Here is a 17280-nt window from a genome sequence, read left to right on the forward strand (position 1 = left end):
CAAGACCAGTCTGGTCAATAGGGTGAAACCCTGTCTCTACTAAAAACACAAAAATTAGTCTGGCGTGGTAGCGCGTGCCTATAATCCCAGCTACTTGGGAGGCTGAGGCAGGAGAATCGCTTGAACCCGGGAGGCGGAGGTTGCAGTGAACCGAGATGGTGCCACTGCACTCCAGCCTGGGCAACGAAGCGAGACTCCATCTCAAAAAAAAAAAAAAAAAAAAAAAGGATTGGCGGTGCGTGGGGCCGGCGGGCAGTTGGCGTGAGCGGGACCGGAGCTGAGGCAGGAAGAGCCGACGCCACGGTGGAGAAGGAGGAGGCTGGCGGCGGCATCAGCGGGGAGGAGGCTGGCGCAGTATGACCAGCAGATCCGCCTGTGGGGACTGGAGGCCCAGAAACCGCTGCGGGCCTCCCGGGTGCTTCCTGTCGGCATGAAAGGACTCTGGGCTGAAATTGCCAAGAATCTCATCCTGGCTGGAGTGAAAGGACTGCCCATGCTGGATCACGAACAGGTATCTCCAGAAGATCCCGGAGCAGAAGATCCCGGAGCTCAGTTCTTGATTCGTACTGGGTCTGTTGGCAGAAACAGGGCTGAAGCCTCTTTGGAGCAAGCTCAGAATCTTAACCCCATGGTGGATGTGAAGGTGGACACTGAGGATATAGAGAAGAAACCAGAGTCATTTTTCACTCACTTTGATGCTGTGTGTCTGACTTGCTGCTCCAGGGATGTCATAGTTAAAGTAGACCAGATCTGTCACAAAAATAGCATCAAGTTCTTTACAGGAGATGTTTTTGGATACCATGGATACACATTTGCCAATCTAGGAGAACATGAGTTTGTAGAAGAGAAAACTAAAGTTGCCAAAGTTAGCCAAGGAGTAGAAGATGGGCCTGATACCAAGAGTAAAACTTGATTCTTCTGAGACAACGATGGTCAAAAAGAAGGTGGTCTTCTGCCCCGTTAAAGAAGTCCTGGAGGTGGACTGGAGTAGTGGGAAAGCAAAGGCTACTCTGAAGCGCACAACCTCTGGCCACTTTCTCCTTCAAGTGCTCCCAAAGTTCCGCACAGAAAAAGGAAGAGATCCCAGTTCTGATACATACGGGGAAGATTCCGAGTTGTTGCTCCAGATACGAAACGATGTGCTTGACTCACTGGGTATTAGTCCTGACCTCCTTCCTTAGGACTTTGTCAGGTACTGCTTCTCCAAGATGGCCCCAGTGTGTGCGGTGGTTGGAGGGATTTTGGCACAGGAAATTGTGAAAGCCCTGTCTCAGTGGGACCCTCCTCACAACAACTTCTTCTTCTTCTATGGCATGAAGGGGAATGGGATTGTAGAGTGCCTTGGCCCCAAGTGAACCCAAGACTTGGCAGCCCCGGAGATGCCAATTGCAACATGCCCGCCTGTATTCCCTGTCCCCCTGCTTCATGAAGGCATCTCCAGGCAAGGAAAACTGAAGTCATTGGCCCAATACAAAACATTTCCTGCGACGAAGGAGGTGGTGCCGTCATGCTGCTTCCCATCACCAGCAGCTGCTCGACAAGGGGCGCAGGGCAGCTGTCTTTGTTCCAGCACTGTTCAGACAGCCTGGCATCCCGGGCCTGCCAGCCCCCCTGAGTGAAGAGCACTTCCAAGCACCCCTCTGCCCCTTCTCTGTCCTCATGCTGTCATGGCCTCGCCAGCCCTCTGGGGTATTGTGGGTGATGCCTGCCAGGAACGAGCATGCTCTGTTGCTTAGGAGCCTCTTGCCACCTTCTCGGACTTACTCCCCACCTGACGTCTTGCAGAGAGGAGCGTGACTTCAGATGGAGAGTAAGCCCAGGCCCTGTGAGGCACCAGTGGAAGTGCAGCTCCAAGCTCAGACAGGTGCCCTTAGAGAGGAAACCCACCACAGGCAAATGCATTGGAGTTTGAGACCCTGACAAACAACAGGTGGCATCTGGTGTGCTGTTCTTGAGTTTTCATTTAGGATTAGTTGAGTTCCAGCTGGGTTTTGGGAGAAAGGAGATGTTACCAAGTCTTGGATGTTAGGGCAAGACCCTGCAAGTTGCGTATTAATAGGAGAGCTTGTCTTTCAAGACAGGTTACTGGGGCTTCCGGGCTAGGAGGGAGAAGCCTGCCCTTTTAACACAACCCCAGTCACCCATGCGGCCCAGGCCATTCAGAGGCTGTTGCATTTCAGGGCTGTGTTGGTCCTTTGTTTACCTCCTAAACCACAGCTGTTTGTGTTTCACATATGTTCTGAATTTTCCTTGGTTATTTTTAAAGGAATGATAATGAAGTCACTTGCTTTAGGGGGAAAAAAAAGTCAATCTTAGGTAACAAGAAAAACACAGGCAATCTTTATTACCAGAGATATTCTAAATAGAGTTTTCCTAACAGAGTGATAGCCAAGTGTACACCTTGTTCTAAACCTTGCTTTTTTCATTTAAAAATATATCTGTTGTCTGTTATTGTTAATAGTCTTGGTTAGTGTTCCACATTTGTCTAGACAGAGCTTTTCTCTATCTTTTTAATGCCTGTATTGTGTTTTGTGTTCATACCACTATTGCTTAATTTACAACTCTCTCATGAAGTAAAAATGTTTTTTCTCATTTTAGGAAAGACATTTTTCTTTTTTCTTTCTTTTTTTTCTTTCTTTCTCTTTTTGTTTTTTCTTTTTGAGATGGAGTCTTGCTCTGTTGCCCAGGCTGAGTGCAGTGGTGCGATCTCTGCTCATTGAAACTTCTGCCTCCTGGGTTCAAGTGATTCTCCTGCCTCAGCCTCTGGAGTAGCTGGGACAACAGGCGTGTACTACCACACCTGGCTAATTTATATATATATATATATATATATATATATATATATTTTTTTTTTAGCAGAGATGGGGTTTTACCATGTTGGCCGGGCTGGTCTTGAACTCTTGACCTCAGGTGATCCGCCTGCCTCAGCCTCCCAAAATTCTGGGTTTACGAGCATGAGCCACTGCACCCTCCTTCTCTCATTTTTATGCTAAGGAAACTTAAGCATGTTCAGAGCAACTCAGGCAAGTCTAGACCCTGAAAACCTCAGGCAGGAATTCCAGCAAGGATTTAGGGCAGGAGGGAAAGGTAGTTAGGTAAAGGACCTGCCTTAGTGAGGAGGGGGCTGCAGGTGTGGTTGGAATTCTGAGACACCAGACATCAGAGGTGCCTGAAATTTCCCTGCTTGGCTCTAATGCCCTAGAGTGGCCAATCAGTCTGTAAACACTTACTGAACACTTATTAGTGATCTATGGCTTCATAACAATTTACTCCAAAACTTAGTGGCTCACAACAACGATAATCAATTTTTATCTCTAATGATGTATGTAAGTCAGGAATTCCAAAGCAGCTTGGTTGGGTGTTTCTGGCTCAGACCTTCTCATGAAGTGGTGGTCAACATGTCAGCCAGGGCTGCAGTCATCTGAAGGCTTGACTGGGGACAGAGATCCATGTTTTCAAGGTGGTTCACTCACACAGCCAGCAAGTTGGTGCTGGCTTTCAGCGAGAGCCTCCGTTCCTCTCTCTGTGCGTCCCTCCACAGAGCTGCTTGAGTGTCTGTATTTGGTTTGAAATTGTTGCATAGAAAATTACCACAAACTTAGTAGGTTAAAACAGTACCCATTTATTATCTCACAGGTCTGCAGGTCAAAAGTGCAGGCAGGCTCAACTGGTCTCTCTGCTTCCAAGGCCAAAATCAAGGTGTCAGCTGGTCTCGGTTCTCACTGGGAGATTCTAGGGAAGATTCTGCTTCCAAACCCATTGAGGTTGTTGCCAGAATTGTTCCATGCAGTTTACAGGATTGAGGTCTCCATTTTCTGGCAGGCTGTTAGCCGAGGGCTGCTCTCAGCTTCCAGAGGCCACTCTCAGGCCCAGGGGCTCCCTCTATTGTTAAATCAGCAACAATGCATCAGGTCCTTCTTGAGTTTCGAATCTCTCTGACTTCCTCTTCTGCCCCCAGCTGAAGAAAACTCTCAGCTTTTAAAGGGCTCATAGGATTAGATTGGGCCCACTCACTCTTCCTATTGTAACATCAACTGATTAGTAAACTTAATTACATCTGCAAAATCCCTCTTGCCATGCAACATAAGATAGTGATGGGAGGCCAGGCATGGTGGCTCACACCTGTAATCCCAGCACTTTGGGAGGCCGAGGTGGGCAGATCACTTGACATCAGGAGTTCAAGACGAGCCTGGCCAATATGGCAAAAACCTGTCTCTACTAAAAATACAAAAAACAAACAAACAAAAAACAATAGCTGGGCCTGCTGGGATGCACCTGTAGTCCCAACTATTTGGGAAGCAGAGGCAGGAGAATCACTTGAACCTGGGAGGCTGAGCTTGCAGTGAGCTGAGATCGTGCCACTGCACTCCAGCCTGGGTGACAGAAAGAGATTCTGTCTCCAAAAAAAAAAAAAAAAAAAAAATAGTGATTGGAACACACTAGAGTGCAAAGATTATAGGGGCCAGCAGAGTATGAGATTTCCAGTTCTTCCACGTCTTCACTAACATTTGGTAGTATCTTCTTTTCTCACTTTCACTGTCCCTGCTGGCCATTTAACACTATTAATTCAGCAAGCACTTACTGAGTCTCCACAACTTTGTGCTGAGTGCCTAAAATCACGTAAACATGAACCAAGTAGGTACTCAATAAATATTTGTTGGCTGATTTTCCAGATGTTGGAGACATAAAATTAATTAGACATGAACTCTGCTCTCAAGGAGCTTAAAAGTAAATATGTAGAGAAAGACTGATGACCAGCACATAAACAACACAATAAAAAAAGCAATAAGGGCCAAAAGGAGGGGAATTCAGAAGAAAGAGAAAATGCCTTTTAATTTAGAAAGACTCAAATCAAGGGAAACATCCTTGAGTGAGTGGCATTTGAATGGGTTTTGTAAGAACAAATTAGGATTTAGATATGCAGAGGTGATGGAGAACAGTGGTAGTGGCTAATATTTCAAACAGACAGAAAGAGCATGAGTGAGGCTGGGCACGGTGGCTCATACCTGTAATCCTAGCACTTTGGGAGGCTGAGGTGAATGGATTGCTTGAGCTCAGGAGTTTGATACCAGCCTGGACAACGTGGTGAAACCCCAACACTACAAAAAAATACAAAAATTAGCCAGGCATGGTGGCACGTGCCTGTAGTTCCAGCTACTTGGTAGGCTGAGGCAGGAGGATCCCTTGAGCCTGGAAGATCAAGGCTGCAAAGAGCTGAGATTGCACCACTGCACTCCAGCCTGGGTGCAGAGTGAGACCCTGTCTCAAAAAAAAAAAAAAAAAGAAAGAAAGAAAGAAAGAAAGAAAAAAGAAAGGAAGAAAGAAAAGAAGCCTCAGTGATAAAGATTCTCCGGTCTAAGAACTGCACACTCGGAGCTTTCTGAACACTTTCAATGCCCAGAGGTATTTTGTTTGGTCTTCTCAATCAAATTTAAATTTGAATGCATTTCGTAGAGCATGCATTTTGTAATTCTAGTTTAGTCAATACAAGATCCTGTTGTCCTAAACCCCTCTTCAGCCTCTTCATAGATTTATGGTATCCACCTAGCATCTGAGGGATTTGTGTTTGAGAGCATGGAGTTCAATCCGTTTGTTTTACACATAAGAAAACTGAAGCTCCAAAAAAGTTAAATGACTCAAGGAAGTACTGAGAGTCAGTGGTGGAGTTTCTACCTGAATTCCAGCCTCTTGATGTTCTGTCTGAACTTCTTTGGCAGAGGCTGATAGACTAAGGAGCTCCGTCACTCTTAGATAAACCCGCTTTGGCTGTCAACCAATATGTATGTTTGTTTTTTCTTGAAAGAAGTTTTTATAAAGGAAGAGGGAGGAGTTCACGATTCCTAGGCAAAGAAGAGGAGAGAGGAAATGTGCTTCCTTTTTTTCATTTTGCTTGGACCTAAATGGAGGAAATTTCTTAACTAAAATTAAAAGGCAACTAGAATATCTCTTCCCATCTCATGAAATACATTGCTTTCTAAAGTCAACCGAATCCAAGCAGCTGACTTTCAAAATGGGGCCGAAGGAAACTCTAAAGTGCCACCTGGTGGCCATCTTCAGCACACGCGAAAAGGAAAAGGGATTGCAGTGAGATATTTGATTCAGGTAGGGCTGATAGCGTAGAAAACTCCCCAGCGAAAAAAGTGGTATTAAAAGTAACAAGAAAGGCCGGGCGCGGTGGCTCACGCCTGTAATCCTAGCACTTTGGAAGGCCGAGGAGGGCGGATTGCCTGAGTTCAGGAGTTGGAGAATAGCCTGCGCAACACGGTGAAACCCCGTCTCTACTAAAATACAAAAAATTGGCTGGACGTTGCGGCGTGCGCCTGTAGTTCCAGCTACTCGGGAGGCTGTGGCTGGAGACTTGCTTGAACCCGTGAGGCGGAGGTTGCAGTGAGATTCAGGACTTTTAAAGCACTTGTGAGAATGTCTCCCCGTAGGACTAAGGAAACAGGTGATACAGAAACAGATAAAGACATCCGGTGAGAGGAGTAAGGTAGGAAGGGATGAGGGTTCTAACCTTCCTACAGGCTTGGGAGTACTTAGCCTGGGATGTTTCTCCAAACCTTCAAGTTGTCTGCAAGAGAGACAGTTCCATATATATGGTGTTTTTCAATATATTTTTACAAATACTATTTATGTTTTAAAATACGCATTGAACATGGAGAAACACCGTCTCTACTAAAAATATAAAATTAGCTAGGCGTGGTGGTGCATGCCTGTAATCCCAGCTACTCGGGAGGCTGAGACAGGAGAATCGCTTAAACCCATGAGGCGGAGGTTGCGGTGAGCCAAGATCGCGCCATTGCACTCCAGCCTGGGCAACAAGAGCGAAACTCCGTCTCAGGAAAAAAAAAAAAAAAAAAAGCACTGAATTTATTACAGGTTTATAACATAACCACAATAAAAGAGGTGAGAAAAAAGATTTAAGTAACTTTGGACTGTTATTTAACTATGTACTCTAAAGGTAAAGAGCACACAATATTTTACTGTATTTAGTAAATTTGTTTTTCACAAGGCTGTAGGTTAGAAATTCTAAAATTGTTTTAGGTGTAATCTAGTGTTGAACAAATAAGTAAATATATTGTGAATAATAACCACCAAATTTTTTACTGTCAGAGAAAGGAATTAAAAACAAGAAAGGGAAATAATATAATGAACCCTGAAAACTGGAATGGAACGGGAGGTATCAATATAAAATCATAGTATTTTTTGTTTTTTGTTTTATTCAGACGGAGTCTCTCTCTGTTGCCCAGGCTGGAGTATGGTGGTGAGATCTCCGCTCACCACAACCTCCATCTCCCGAGTTCAAGCAATTCTCCTGCCTCAACCTCCCGAGTAGCTGAGACTACCGGCGTGTGCCACCACCTCCGGCTAATTTTTGTATTTTTAGTAGAGACAGGGTTTCACTATGTTGGCCAGGCTGGTCTCAAATTCCTGACCTTGTGATCCGCCCGCCTTAGCCCCCCAAAGTGCTGGGATTAAAGGCATGAGCCACTGCGCCTTTAATCATAGTTTTCTCCCCAAACTCCCTCCGCCAAGTCCCAGGCAACCACCTGTCTACTTTCTATTTCTATACATTTGCCTATAGATATTTCATATAAATAGAGTCATACAATATGGTCTTTTGTGACTGGCTTCTTTCACTTGGCATAATGTTTTCAAGGTTCTTGTACGTTGCAACATGTATCAGTACTTCATTACTTCATGGCTGACTAATATACCATTGTATGGATATACCACATTTTATTTATTCATTCAATAGTTGGACATTTGGAGCATTGATACATTTTGGCTATTATGAAGAATACTGCTATGAACATTCATGTATGCATTTTTGTGTGGATGGGTGTTTTCATTTCTCTTGGTATATACCTAGGAGTGGAATTTCTAGGTCATATGGTAACGCTATGTTTAACGTTTTGAGAAATCACAAAGTGACTGCACTATTTTACATTCCTACCAGCAGTGTATGAGGAGTTCAAATGTTTAATATCTTTGCTAACACTTATTATTAGTCTTTTTTATTGTAGCCATCTTGATTGGTGTGTAATGGTATTTCATTGTCGTTTTGGATTGCAATTCCCTTATGGCCAATGATATTAAACATCTTTTCATATGCTTGTTTTGAAGCCTGCCTCCCAGGTTCAAGCGATTCCCCTGCCTCAGCCTCCTGAGTAGCTGGGACTACAGGTGCCTACCAACACACCCAGCTTTTTTTTGTATTTTTAATAGAGACAGGGTTTCACCATGTTGGCCAGGCTGGTCTCAAACTCCTGACCTCAGGTGATCCACCTGCCTCAGCCTCCCGAAGTGCTGGGATTACAGGTATGAGCCACCGTGCCCATCCTATGATGACTATTATGAATGCTTGAAGTAGAGCAACTGGTAATTACTGTGCATCTACTGTGTGTCAAGAGCTTTCATAAATGACCTACCATGTATTCTCTTCAATCACCTTGTGTCGACAACACTTCCCTGATGAGCCAGTTTGATCACAGACAAAATGGAAATTATACTTCATTCTAAATAAATGACAAACCTCTTTCAAAGACTTACAAAACATTGTTTTTGTAATGTATTCTGGAGTTTTGCCATGATCAGTTTCAAGAATACTGGCCTACACTTTCCAGAATTTACTTATCCCCTCCCATATGTACCTGTCTTTTGTTTTCTGGCACTAACTTTTTTTTTTTTTTTTTTGAGATGGAGTCTCCCTCTGTTGCCCAGGCTGGAGTGCAATGGCGAGATCTCAGCTCACCGCAACCTCCGCCTCCCAGGTTCAAGTGATTCTCCCGCCTCAGCCTCTCAAGTAGCTGGAATTACAGGCGCCTGCCACCATGCTCAGCTAATTTTCGTATTTTTAGTAGAGATGGGGTTTTGCCATGTTGGCCAGGCTGGTCTTGAACTCATGACCTCAGGTGATCCACCTGCCTCAGCCTCCCAAAGTGCTGGGATTACAGGCATGAGCCACCACACCCAGCTGTCTGGCACTAATTTTGCCCACAATTTTTTTTAGCTAGAACTAACGCCATTTCCATAATCAAGTGAATTTGAGTTCACAGTTTCAGAAATACACACGACCTAGAATAAATGTCTCTGTGTCTTTCTTTCTGCGTTTCCAGCTGCCTGTTACTTTCTGTAATATCAGCTCAAAGGACACAAATGTCACTTCATAGACAACTCTTACGAGGCTCCTCAACTTCTTCCTAACATTAAGTACAGCTCGACACAAAACCGAGGGAAACTGGGCAAATTTTATTACTGGGCAAATTGTATCCACTGCCCATTTTTCCATTTCCTGAGGCCCACTGGTATTTAAATGGGGTCAACTCAGATTACCTTTAGGCATATGGGTGCAGGGCTAATTTTCTGAACTTATTTTCAGCACAATAGGGCATTCTCATTTCAAACAAAAAACCCCATCATGCTTTCTTCACCTGCTCAAAGATGCAGTCCCACCATCCCCATCTCCCTAAAAGCTTTCTGCAGCCCACTAAAAATATCCAATGTTGACAGATGCAAGCTATCAATACAGAGACTCAAGATCCCAGGGTGAGAAGTGGCCAGAGGCAAAGTCTTGATAAACAGCTCAAATTGGCTCTTACTCCACAGGTGACGCCTAGTTTATCTGGGTAATTGTAAAGGGCATTTTACAGCAAATCAATTAAATGAAAATCTTTTAAACCCTTTTTAAATGGGGGGAGGAAGGGGAGGGTGGAGAGGGCCAACCTTTGTAAGCTAACAGGTGATTTTAATTGGAACCAGCAGTGTTATACCATGTTTTTGACCCATTCGGTAAAGGCAGAAAAAGAAATCAATAAATTTCCATCAGCATTTGCCCTCCTGGAGTCTATAAGTAGAATGGAGACACGAACCCCAGTTAATGGCTTCATCAAGCACCTCACTGATTCTCTAACAGAATTAAATAGGTTGCAGGTCTCTCCCCGTTGTCCTCTGCATTGAGACTCAAAATACCCCAGTCTGCTGGGTGCTCCTAGGTGACACATGAGGTACTATCCTCCTCATTACAAACACAACTAACCACCCCCAGGCCCAACCATGACAGCCCTCCTGAAGCAGTCCTGTCTCAGAGATGGGAATGCACGCACTGACTCTTTATTAAAAGCAAAACACAGGAGCTCCATGTTTTACTCCTGGAAATAGATCTATGGAGAATCCACAGGGCCTAACAGTTGGGCAGCTTGATTTCAGTCACATGTTAGTTGTGTAACCTTGGGTAAATTACTTAAACTTTCTAATCTGCCGTTCCCTCATCTTTATACAGGGGAATAATGATGCCAACTCTCATTGGCTTGTTTTGAGATTAAATGTTGTTGTGTGTCAATATACTTAAAGGTACATCCAAAGATTTGAATAGGCAGTTTATAGCAGACAAAAATTAAAATGGCATCCAACACACGAGAAGATACACTATCTCACTCATAATAACAGCAATGCCAAATAAAACCATACTGAGATGCTACTTTTCATCTGTCACTGGCAAAAATCCCATGATTTGAGAGTATATTCTATTGATGAAGTGATGGGGAAACAGGCACTCATTCATTGTTGAGGACTCAAAACAGGATCACCTATTAGAATGGAATTTGTAAATATCTGAAAAAATTATATATGCATTTACCCATTGAGCCAGAAATCTAGGAATCTATCCCAAGATACAGGAGCAAAAATTCAAAATGACTTATATGCATGTTAAATCTCTGTACCATTATTTATAATTGCAAATGTATGGAAATAATTCAAATGTCTATCAACAACTAGTTGAATAAAATAGGATTACATGGATGCAGGGGAATACTCTGAAGCTATAAAAGGTAATGAGATAGAGCTGTATATGCTGATGGTGAGTAGTATCCAGGATATATTAAGTGAAAAAAGGATGTGGAATGTATAAAGAGAGACAGAAAGAATCATACCTTTTGTGTAAAAAAAGAGAAAAGTATAAATACACATATGTGTTTGCTTATATTCACAAAAAGAAACATTGGAAAAATTTTTAAAAACTAATAAAAGTTGAGAAGGATCAGCAGGAATATAGTTAGAAGCAAGATTTCTTTTTCTCTCTTTTTTTTTTTTTTTTTTGAGACGGAGTCTCACTCTGTCACCCAGGCTGAAGTGCAGTGGTGCAATCTTGGCTCACTGCAACCTCCGCCTCCTGGGCTCAAGCGATTCTCCTTCCTCAGGAGTAGCTGAGATTATAGGCATGTGCCACCACATCCAGCTAAATTTTGTATTTTAGTAGAGATAGGGTTTCACCACATTGGCCAGGCTGGTCTCTAACTCTTGACCTCAAGCGATCTGCCCACTTCGGCCTCCCAAAGTGCTGGGATTGTAGGTGTGAGCCACCGCGCCCGGCCACAAGATTTCTTTAAACGTACTTTATATAAATTTGATTTTGGAAACATAGAAACATTTTCTATGTTCAAATATTTTATTACATTTATAAAGTAATCCCTGAACTTTAAAAATGAAAAAAAAATTTACTATGAATTAATTGAATATGTAAACCCTCAGGGAAAAGAATTATTTCAAGTGACTTTAGATCACAGTAATAGAGGAATATATTCTAAACACAAATGAGGCGAGGTGTGGTGACTTGTACCTGTGATCCCAACCCTTTCTCCACTGAGGCAAGAGGATCACTTGCTTGAGGCCAGGAGTTCAAGATCAGCCTGGGCAACATAGCAAGACCACAGTCTCCACAAAATAATAATAATAATAACAAATTAGCCAGTCGGGGTGGCTGAGGTGGGAGGATCATTTGAGCCCAACAGTTTGAGGCTGCAGTAGGCTGTGACTACACCACTGCACTCCAGCATGGCCAACAGAATGAGACCCTGACTCTTAAAAAATTCTTTTAGGCCGGGTGCCATGGCTCACAGCTGTAATGTCAGCATTTTGGGAGACCGAGGCAGGCGGATCACCTGAGGTCGGGAGTTCGAGATCAGCCTGACCAACATGGAGAAACCATGTCTCTACTAAAAATACAAAATTGGCCGAGCATGGTGGTGCATGCCTGTAATCCCAGCTACTCAGGAGGCTGAGGCAGGGGAATTGCTTGAACCCGGGAGATGGAGGTTATGGTGAGCCGAGATTGCGCCATTGCACTCCTGCCTGGGCAATAAGAGCAAAACTCCGTCTCAAAAAAACCAAAAAAAACAAAAATCACAAAATATATACTTTATTTGGTAGCTTAATTGTAGTCATAATATTTGTTTTATTGCTTTAAAACTATTTTATGGCCAGGCACGCTGACTCACACCTGTAATCCCAGCACTTTGGGAGGCCGAGGTGGGCAGATCAAGAGCTCAGGGGATCGAGACCATCCTAGCTGACATGGTGAAGCCCCAGCTCTACTAAAATACAAAAAATTAGCTGGGCATTGTGGTGCATGCCTGTAATCCCAGCTACTTGGGAGCCTGAGGCAGGGGAATCACTTGAACCCAGGAGATGGATGTTGCAGTGAGCCAAGATCGCACCACTGCAGTAAGTAGTAGTAATGTCAGGAACCAAGATTTTCTTTTTTTTCTTTTTCTTTTTTTTTTTTTTGAAACGGAGTCTCTCTGTGTCGCCCAGGCTGGAGTGCAGTGGCGTGATCTCGGCTCACTGCAAGCTCCGCCTCCCGGGTTCACGCCATTCTCCCGCCTCAGCCTCTGGAGTAGCTGGGACTACAGGCGCCCGCCACCACGCCCGGCTAATTTTTTTTGTATTTTTAGTAGAGACAGGGTTTCACTGTGTTAGCCAGGATGGTCTTGATCTCCTGACCTCGTGATCCACCCACCTCGGCCTCCCAAAGTGCTGGGATTACGGGCTTGAGCCACTGCGCCCGGCCAAGATTTTCAATGTAAGAAAAAAGACATAAAGGATAAATTTTAAAATGTTAAGTAAAGATCTTGGCAAATAAAAAGAGACGATGTAGTAAATCTTAACTTTTTGTTTTTGTTTTTGTTTTTTGGAAAGAGACTCTCCACATGGGGAGGGTGCCTGACCAAGGGGTCCAGAACACCCTGAGTTTCTTTCTTTGGCTTGGGGTTCTCTTAGATGGTCTTAGCTAAAAGCAACAGAAATAGGTACTCATTGACTTGAGTGGAAAAAAATGACTTATTAGGAAAAACCACCTGTTAGGAGCGTAGCCAGAGAATCAAAGGAAGTGCCAAACCATCACGCCCCATGGGAGGGCCCCGCGAACTGTTTTAGTCATCTGTTGCAGCATCACAAAACACAGCCGGTTAATACAACAGCAGTGTCCTGTTTCTCAGAACTGTGTGGAGGGATTGGCTAGAAGTTCTTCTGTTGGTTTCTTCTGAACTCACTCAGGTGACAACATCCAGCTGGTGGAGAGCCTGGGGCAGGACTCAGCTGGGAAAGCTGTGAAGATGGGGCCATTCTCTCCACGTGGTCTTTTATCCTCCAGGAGGTTAAACTGGGCTTTTTCCCATCATACTGTGGGCAATGGTCCGAGAGAGTAGGAACTGCAAGGCCCATCCTGGCAGCCGTGCAGCATCGCTCCCACCACGCTCTGCTGGCCAAAGAACATCATCAGGACATCCCAGATTCAAGTGGTCATACTTCACCTTTTAATAGGAAAGGCCACAAATAATTTGTATTTGCTTTTAATCAGCCAAAGTCCATCTATAAACAGTGGTTGTCATTGGTAACAATGATTGGCAGCTCCTTCCATCAAGAAGTAGACCCCTTGAATCTGGACCAGTCTTGCCTCATGTTTTAAATGATAGAATGCTGGAAATGACATGGGCCACAGCATCCCAGAAAAGCCGTATCTTCTCCCTCCTGGAACACTGCCTTTGCCGTGTGAAAAAGTCTGATCTAGACTCCAGTAGGATGCAAGACCACCTGGAAAGAAAGCTACGCCAGGCTCCCAGCAAAGCTCAGCTCACAGTCAACACCACATGAATGTATCTACATGAGTTTGCCCACAACAGGCCAGAGGAAGAACCACCCAACCAACTCACAGAATCATGAGCATTAAGTTGTGGTTTCAAGCCATTACATTTTGGGGTAGTTTGTCACACAGCAATAGACAACCACCTCCGGGGCTCTCAGCATCAGGAATTGTGCAAAGTCTCTCTGAATTTGTCATTAACATAACTGCTCCTAAGTCTGGTGCCCTGGCCTCTTGGCTGCAAGATTGCCAACTTTAAGTTAAGAGTCTACTTCTGAACCAACTAGCTACGGCAGAAAAGTGAGGGGCTGAGTCACTTAGCACAGACAGAGGTCCTGAGGGTCACCCAAGCTGATATCTCCTGTTACCTCCACACTGCATCCCAAGGAGTCTGCTATTTCTGATCTCAATCTTCAAAACCCCAGCCCATTTCTCCACATCCTTGCCAACGTGTATATTATCTTTCATCTTTTTGATACTGCCATTCTGACATGTGTGAGGTAAGAACTCATTGTGCTTTTAATTTTTATTCTCCTAATGATTAGTGATGTTGAACATTTTCTCATCTATTAGTTGGCATTTGTATTTGTTTGTTTGTTTGAGATGGAGTCTCACTCCATCACCCAGGCTGGAGTGCAGTGGCACCATCTGGGCTCACTGCAACCTCTGCCTCCTGGGTTCAAGTGATTCTCCTGCCTCAGTCTCCCCAGTAGCTGGGATTACAGGCGTGCACCACCGTGTCCAGCTAAGTTTTTGGATTTTTAGTAGAGATGGGGTTTCACTATGTTGGCCAGGCTGGTCTCAAACTGCTGACCTCAGGCGATCCACCTGCCTCGCCCTCCCAAAATGCTGGGATTACAGGCGTGAGTCACTGCGCTCATCCTGTTTTCTTCTGAGAAATGTCTATTAAGCTCCTTTGCCCATTTTTTAATGGGAACCCTTCTCCACTCTTGGTGGGAATGTGAGCTAGTACAGCCATTATGGAAAATTGTATGAAGGTTCCTCAAAAAAACTAAAAATAAAATTGCCATATGATCCAGAAATCCCACATCTGGGTATATATCCTAAGGACTTGAAATGAGTATGTTTGCTCTTCTGGGAACATTGTCTAGAGGCATTCGGAATGGTCCACCATTTGACATACTGCCGTAGGCTTTCCTACAATTCAGCCTCTAACAAAACTAGGCTGTCCCGAACACCTAGTAATAGAATTGTTTACCTTTATACCAGGAAGGTTGGGAAAGCACCAAAATCTGCATGTGGGCATGTGTCCAGGCAGACTTCATTTTGAAGTTTGTGCTGTGAGATCTAAAGTTCTTATGAGATTGCCCCAAACAAAAAAACATGTCAGCAGGGCCTGTGGTGGTTTTGTGTGTGCTAGATGTGTTCATGACAGGATCAAGAGTGCTTTCCTTATCAAGAAGTGGAAAACCATTGTGAAAGTGTTGATGGCACAAGCACAGTCAGAAAGCTAAGTAAAAAATGAAGCTTACAGCCGAGTATGGTGGCTCACGCCTGTAATCTCAGCACTTTGGGAGGCCAAGCTGTGCGGATTACCTGAGGTCAGGAGTTTAAGACAAGCCTGGCCAACATGGTGAAACTCCGTCTCCACTAAAAATACAAAAATTAGCCTGGCATGGTGGCACACACCTGTAATCCCAGCTACTTGGAAGGCTGAGGCAGAAGAATCATTTGAACCCAGGAGGTAGAGGTTGCAGTGAGATCATGCCACTGCACTCCATCCTGGGTGACAGAGTGAGACTCTGTCTCAAAAAAAAAAAAAAAAAAAAAAGCAGGGCGTGGTGGCTCATGCCTGTAATTCCAGCATTTTGGGAGGCTAAGGCGGGTGGATCACCTGAGGTCAGGAGTTTGAGACCAGCCTGGCCAACCATGGCCACATGCCTTCTTTCATTTAATCCTTGCCATAATCCCATGAGGCAAGCTACATTTTATTCCCATTAACAAATGAGGAGACTATTCTCTGTGACTCTTTGATCCATCATAATATTAAGCACCATGCAGTACAGTCTCCCTATATAGAACTTACCCTATGGAGAGTTTGTATGTTTGTTTGCTTTTTTGAGACAGAGTCTCACTCTGTTGCCCACGCTGGAATGCAGAGGGGCAATATTGGCTCACTGCAACCTCTGTCTCCCGGGTTCAAGCGATTCCCCTGCCTCAGCCTCCTGAGCAGCTGGGATTACAGGCATGTGCCACTACACCTGGCCATATTTTTTGTATTTTTAGTAGAGATGGGGCTTTGCCATATTGCCCAGGCTGGTCTCAAACTCCTGACCTCAAGTTGGCAAATAGTGTTTTATAAATGCTGGTTATTAATAAGAAACTAAGAACAATTTTTTTCAAGAAGTTCACCTTTGTACCCTCAGAATCTATCATGTTGCCTAGCACCTATTAGGGATTCAATAAATGTTTACCAGGCTAGGCACGGTGGCTTATGCCTGTAATCCCAGCACTTTGGGAGGCCAAGGCGGGTGGATCACTTGAGGTCAGGAGTTTGAGACCAGCCTGGCCAACATGGTGAAACCCTGTCTCTACTAAAAATACAAAGAAAAAAAAAAATAGCCAGGCATAGTGGCATGTGCCTGTAATCCCAGTTACACAGGAAGCTGGGGCAGGAGAATCGCTTGAACCTGGGAGGCAGAGGTTGCAGTGAGGGGAGATCATGCCACTGCACTCCAGCCTGGGTGACAGAGCGAGACTCTGTCTTAAAAAAAAAAAAAAGAAAGAAAGAAAGAAAAAAAAAGAAATTCACCAAATGAGTCACTGTATCCGGGGGTCAGGAAGCATGAGGACACCCAGCAATGAAGTCATTTGCCCAAGGTCACCATGCCACATGGCCACTTCGAAGCAGACCTTATAAATCTCTACAGTGTGGGTGCCCTGTAAGTCTCTTGTGCCCTAAGTGTTTAGATCGTACCTGACTGAGCATAAGTCTTGGGGAGAAAGATTCAATCAAAGTTCCAAATCTGATTCTATTCCAGCCAGAGCTGAGTGAGTGTCTGTCTCTCCTTTTCCCTGGGCCTGTCACAATCTCAACAAATAGGCTTTTAAATTAAGTAGTGATTTGGAATGTAAGTGAGTGCATTTAAGATGATAAGAGACGGAGAGATCCTAATGGCTGAAATATTTGTCATATCACAAGTAAACGGAGTGTTTCGGGGAGTCACTAATGTAACTAATTTTTTCCAAATCCTCCTCTGCTCTGTGTGGGAAGATGAGGTCAGTGCAGGTTGAGCCAGCCCGCAGCGAGCAGCTGCCGGGGGACTGAAGAGAATACTGATGGATGGCTGAGGCGCCCGGACAGTTCGCCTCAGGAAACCAGAGCCCACTTGTTCAAA

The 17280-nt window shown here is 44.4% G+C and overlaps 1 pseudogene across 1 annotated transcript; it reads left to right on the forward strand.

Moving 5' to 3' along the window:
- Nucleotides 1-232: 232 nt before the first annotated feature.
- On the forward strand, nucleotides 233-1355 carry LOC112606323 (annotated as a pseudogene). The gene has a single exon (XR_003115624.1). The product of XR_003115624.1 is annotated as an SUMO-activating enzyme subunit 1 pseudogene (transcript).
- The last annotated feature ends 15925 nt before the right edge of the window (nucleotides 1356-17280 follow it).

Source organism: Theropithecus gelada, chromosome 14 (genome assembly GCF_003255815.1).
Source record: "Theropithecus gelada isolate Dixy chromosome 14, Tgel_1.0, whole genome shotgun sequence".
NCBI classification, from domain to species: domain Eukaryota; kingdom Metazoa; phylum Chordata; class Mammalia; order Primates; family Cercopithecidae; genus Theropithecus; species Theropithecus gelada.